This window comes from Taudactylus pleione, unplaced genomic scaffold (assembly GCF_031769625.1).
Source record: "Taudactylus pleione unplaced genomic scaffold, aTauple2 ptg000080l, whole genome shotgun sequence".
Classification (NCBI taxonomy): domain Eukaryota; kingdom Metazoa; phylum Chordata; class Amphibia; order Anura; family Myobatrachidae; genus Taudactylus; species Taudactylus pleione.
The window spans coordinates 6423702-6429701 of NW_028284482.1; the positions used below are offsets into that span (position 1 = coordinate 6423702).

A 6000-nucleotide genomic window follows, 5' to 3' on the forward strand; every position below is an offset into this window, starting at 1 on the left:
TAGGCTCCTTAGATGGCACAGAGTTTGAACCAATGCATATCGAATTGACCCTAATTCCAGTATATTGATGGAAGGAGAGGCTTCTTGGACAGACCAATGACCCTGTAGTTACCTGTCTAGAACCACCGGCACCCAGCCTGTTAGGCTGGCATCTGTGGTGACAATGGTCAAATTTATCACTGACAATTGGCAACCCCAGTTTAGATTTGCATCCTGTAGCCACCACTGAAATGACTGCCGAGTCTGCAGAGATAATCTGAACATCTGCCTGCTTAATCGAGAGTCTGGCTTCACCCAAAAAAGATGAAGAAAGTTTACTAGCAGTAGACAGCATAAAAAAGCCAGAGAAAAGGGTTGTCCTGATTGATACATAAATAACCCACAAAATAAAAATAATGTGTTTATAGAAATGCCAATCCAGCTTTTAACTTTAACTACTGAAAATATGTAATAACTGGGACTGAGTATTAACCCTATGCCCTTCTTCACCCCATCCCCATCTTTTCCAGCCTGCCTTCTCCCATCCTCCTTATATCCATTTTACCAACTCTGACTTCATTCTCCCCAGTATCTGGAGATTAGGTCATGGCCCTTCCTCCCTTCCATGACCCTATCTCTTCCAGACTTCTCCACTCCCTCTCTCCTGTTGCCCGTTTCCATCTCTTAAATCTCTCCCTGTCATCAGGATCTGTCCCCTCTGCATTCAAGCATGCCCTTATCTCACCCATTCTTAAAAAAGCCACCCTTGATCCTGTCACTCTAACACCCCATCGCTATCCTCCCCTTTGCCTCCAAACTCCTTGAGCGCATTGTCTACAACCGCCTTACCACTTTTCTTTCCTCCCACTTCCTGCTTGACCCATTTTAGTCTGGCTTTCATCCTGTCCACTGCACAGAAACTACCCTCAATAAAGTCAGCAATTACCTCATTACTACCAAATGCAAGGGCCACTATTCTCCCCTCATTTTCATTAACCTGTCTCCTGCTTTTCACACTGTAGACCACCCTCCTGCAAATCCTTCACTCCCTTGGTTTGTGCGATACTGCTTTGTCCAGTCTGTCCTCCTACCTCCCTGACAGCTATCTCCATCTCCTCTCATGATTCCATTTCTCCCCCACTTCCCAGTAAGTGTCCCGCAAGATTCTGTTCTTGGACCTCTCATTCTCCCTTTATACATCTTCCTTAGGGATGCTCATCAGCTCTTTTGACCTCCAATATCATATCTATGCGGATGACACTCTGATCTACCTATTGTCCCGACCTTTTTCCTTCTGTCCTCACTTATATCTTCAACTGTGTCTCTACCATTTCCTTCTGGATGTCCCAGCTCTCTCCTATGTATAGAGGTTTTTTTTTTATTTAACATAAAATTATGTACAAACTGCAGTTTCTGCATCATTTAATGAACTGTTGTTATGTAGTAATGGCACAATGCAGGATATTTCACAGAAGTCTCAAACAAAGTGCTAATTAGCACTGCAGATCGAATTCCCCATTATTATCAATGTGGACTACGATCTAACTCCTATGTACTAAACTCCCCTGTAGTTTACAACATATTCTGATGCTTTAAGCCTATGGAGGCTTGCGAGCAGGAGATAGAGCTTTCGATCTCTCTCCATGCAACCTCGGGCCGGCAGTAGAAGCTGTCACCATGTGCATGCGCAGTGGAAGCTTCCACAGGAGAGAAGTCTTTCACTTCTGTGAAAGACTTCTACAGTATGCCGAGGATATAACTCGCAGGGACAGTGGTTACTGCAACCGCTGTCCCTGTAAGTTCCCCTTTGTACATAGTGGGGATATTTTCAGCATGTCCAGGCTGGTGGTCAGATTAGAGATGTGTAAATTCCATAAGCAAAATTAAATGTTAGGTTGAATAAAGCATAACCACACAAATTGTTCATTCTAATTTCAATTAAAAAGAAAATTATAAATTGGGTCATGTATGGAGTACAGCAAAATAGCTGAAGTTTTAAATGAAAGAGGTCAAGTCCCAAACATCAATATATCTAATAAATACCATAATCACAACAGCACTATGTGCCAACCCAGTATTATTCCCAATGTATGCTCACCCATGTGTACCCCAGTATTATGCCTCCGGTATCCCAAACCTTGCGTACCCCATTATGAACCCCTCAACAGTCTTACCCAGGTGAACCACAGTATTATGAACGGTTTAGAATTTGTGAAATGTAAAGTATCATAAACAAAAGTGCACATTAAAAGAACACAATAACTATGTTCGATTATAAAGTCACAGTATAAAGCAAAAGCATACACACAAAAATTATAATAATGCCCTGGTAAGAACCGGAGGAAAGGTGTAACTACCGTATATGTACACACACACATACAAATTAATTGGCTCTGTTTTTCACCTGCACATAAGTAGAAAGTCGCTTCGAGCACTGCTTTGAAAACAGTCTTTAAGAGACACCAACAATCTAGGTTTAAAGATATCCATAATTGAGCACAGATGGTTAAATCAAAATGACTGAGATACTAATTTCATCCTTAAAACCAGGATTGCTTAGTGTGTTGATGACAGAGTTTGAGAAGCACTGGCTTAGGGGATGGTTATCAATAGCCTTTCCTATAGTGCAGTGGTTCTCAAACTCTGTCCTCAGGACCCCACACAGGTCACGTTGTCCAGGTCACCCAACAGGTGCACTCATTACTCGCTGACACTTTAAAAGATCCACAGGTGGAGATAATTATTTCACTTGTGACTCTATGATGAGACCTGGAAAACATGCACTGTTTGGGAACCTGTGCTATAGTATATAGTAAAATAGTTTAGCACTCTAGCCACTTGTCGTCCCTCCCTGCCCCAACAGAGTACATAAGCATGTGCTCAATATATGGTGTGGTCAATGTGGTGAATAACGGTATATAGTCTCCAAGTGACCCGGACACAACATACTGTTATACAGCCTAGATTGCAGCTCCAGCGCTCTTCTAGAAGTCAGTTAGGACTCCTGGTCTAAGCCACTGGAAGCAGGGAAGTAGCCACCAGTATCACCTAATGACCAGACACAGTTGATAGCTCTATCTGGAGCACTGATAGAGTAGCAGCTAGATCCCCTTCAGCTATGGGACCCTGATGTCATCAGTTACTACCCATGTGGACATAGAGCAGGAATAGTAACCTATAGCAAGCCACCGTACCCGAAGCGTGGCAAGCCTGCGAGGGTACAAATTTCTACAATTGTTGGCCAAATACCACAGTTGAGACAAAATAATAGCGCTGTCAGGGCATGGAACCACACTTCCGCCCTCACACGACGTCACATCTGGGTCCTTTAGCTGAAGGGGAACTAGGCTGAACCCTGACAGAAGAGCCCCATGCCTGCGCTGCTGTTCAGAGTGAGAGTGGAAATGGTTGGAATTGGTGCAAATACAAGGTAACAAGGTATATTTATTCTGAAAAGCACATGTGCAAAGTTAAAGAGCTTCTTAAGGCGTGTATCCACTAACAGACATAGAAACGAGAGCACGATTAAGACATTGTAATCGTGTTGCCGTTTCTAAAGCTGGCCACACATCTAAAGATTATCTGTCCAACCAGCCAACTAGTTGATTGGTTGGAATGAAAACCTGGTAAGGTATGAAAGCAAATGACAATCAGCAATTTGCTCCCAAACGCCGGAAAATGGACATAAACTTGTTTGAACAAATTGGTTAGATCAAACATTTAACAAACTTGTCTGACTACCCTTTTCATCTGTTTTCTGGCATTTAGGGACAAATTGCTGATTGTCATTTACTCCTATTCCTTACCAGGTTTTCAGTCCAACCAATCAACTAGTTGGCTGGTTGAACAGATAATCTTTAGATGTGTGGCCAGCTTAAGTCTGTGATGTGCCTACACTGAACGTTCAGTGTAGGCACATCCACCATCACCGTACATGCTGAACCTGCCGTGATCGTCAGGTTGACCAGCATGTACGGGTGATGATCGATGTCGGAAACGACCAGCAATTGTGCGCATCGCTGGTGTTTCCGACATAAATGTGCCCAATGCATGCACGATTTGCACGCGATTGAACAAAAACTACATAGTTATCGTACAATTGCCTGCAAATCTCGCTTAGTGCATGCGCACCTTTAGTCCATGCCCTTTAAAAGGATAACAGCCTTATCTGAAAATCTCCTATATCTACAACTGAGGCATTTTGGGAAGCTCATCTGGCTACATAGTATCACATTCATTAACTTTCCACATTATGTTGAACACAGCCCTGCATGTGCAGAGCACAGTATTATAGCAACATTGTAACAAATATCTACACTATGCTATAGCTCTCGGTTACAAATCACATACAGGACAGCTTCTAATAGTTTTCACTATAAACGTGCAGCAGAACATACATTACACAAGGAAAGCAACGTAACAACCCCCCAGCACAGACCACGCCTGCTAGATACAACCAGTAGCCCCAGTCCCTTACCTCCCGTGTTGTCGGGAGCCGTGAAAAGAATGACTCACAGAGCTCCGCAAAGAACCATGGGAGGAGCTGCAGCGGCTAGGCATGCGCAGTGGCCCCTCCCCGCCATTTCATTCATTTTCAATGAGCATGCGCAGAAGCTCCAAACGCTGCCCGATCGGAGCTGAGCTGGGCTCCGATCGCTGCAGTAATGAATCGGCCCGGTGGGAGGAGGACTGAGGAGAGCGCGGGAACTGTCCCGTGCTGCGGTGGACCAATCAGCCATTGTTCGCACCCCTGTGTTATTCCGCCAGTACTTTCACCTATGCCGCCCATTATAACCCTCGTGCTCTCACCCCAGCCTGCCTCCTACTGAGTTCCACCCAGACGTAGCTCCGGGTGGTCTGTTATCACCACGTTCCCGGCAGTGCACCGTTACAGCACCTCTTTCTAGACCTAACCGTCAGCTCATTAGCAACCGTCACTAGGGACACTACCAGCATGCCCCACGGTACAGTGCGTGCACACATTGGCTGAAAGCAGACTGGTCGTGGGCAGTGAGGTGAACGCATGGTTATAAGCCGCCCGGACGCCCGCTCACCTGCTGTGAGAGTGAGACTGCCTCTCATATGTGTTAGCGAGTGTGGCGCCGTCCTGTTCTTTCTTCCTGAGTCAGAACATGCTTGCTGGGCATTCACCACGCCGATCGCGGGCCGCTAAGCCCCGCCTCCCCCAGGAAAAGAGGGCGGGGGTCTGCAGTAGTTCTTGCCTGCAGTAGTACTCTAGAAAGTTATTCGGCAATCGGCAGACAGTTGGTAGAAATGTTACTGTAGGCACACTGTATCTTTTTGCAACACTTGCAAGTTCCAACACAGTTAAGTTTGAATAGCAAACAGTAATCACAACGTGCATATATAGCCTGTGAGTCACTCCCTTTCATCTCACTGGGGGAATCTAAAAGTTATGCTTATGACATTTTCACTACTAGTTTCAAAATAACTGGTCGTCTGTTTAAATGCTCCTCAAATGGCAATAATGCAATTTGCTTAACTTTTTTTTTTTTTGTTACATGTTAGACAAGACTATGGAGACCTATGTATTAGTGGAGGTTATTCCTTAACAAAGTGTGAAGCTGCGTGCACACTAGACGATTTTTATGGACGATATCGCTCATCGTTAATATCATTCAGTGTGTATGCAGTGAACAACCAACGATGCACGGCCCAGCGTATCTTTAACGATGTCTGTACATGCAGGCCAGAGCCAGGCATAGGCAAATTCAGCAAATGCCTAGGAGCACCCAAGCCCACCTAGGGCCGGCAGAGGTTTGGGGCAGCTGTTGCCGGCTGGGCAAAGACACTGATAGCTGTTACTGCTGCTGTGCAGCGTTCACAATCTAAGTTTAAGTGACAGTTCTGATTAAGCCTGGCAGCGGCGGAACAGCCGGTGGTGATTTGCGAGGGCAGGGCACCTGGACAGCGGCTAGTGGGTTGCTGTGTTGGGAGAGGGGTGCTGTGATGGGACAGGGGTGCTGGGTGAGGGGTACTGTGAAGGGAGAGGGGTAGTGT

At 45.5% G+C, this 6000-nt stretch overlaps 1 protein-coding gene across 3 annotated transcripts in view; it reads right to left on the reverse strand.

Moving 5' to 3' along the window:
- Positions 1–5116, reverse strand: part of ATF7IP (activating transcription factor 7 interacting protein) — a 77475-nt gene extending 72359 nt beyond the window's left edge. Inside the window, exon 1 of one of the 3 annotated variants that reach the window (XM_088468041.1) lies at positions 5034–5116. The gene's annotated coding sequence lies outside the window, so the exon portion shown is untranslated. Of the gene's footprint in view, positions 1–4456; positions 4518–4788; positions 4808–5033 lie in introns of those variants that run through there. The other 2 variants (XM_088468045.1, XM_088468043.1) reach the window with 2 other exon arrangements.
- Positions 5117–6000: the final 884 nt, after the last annotated feature.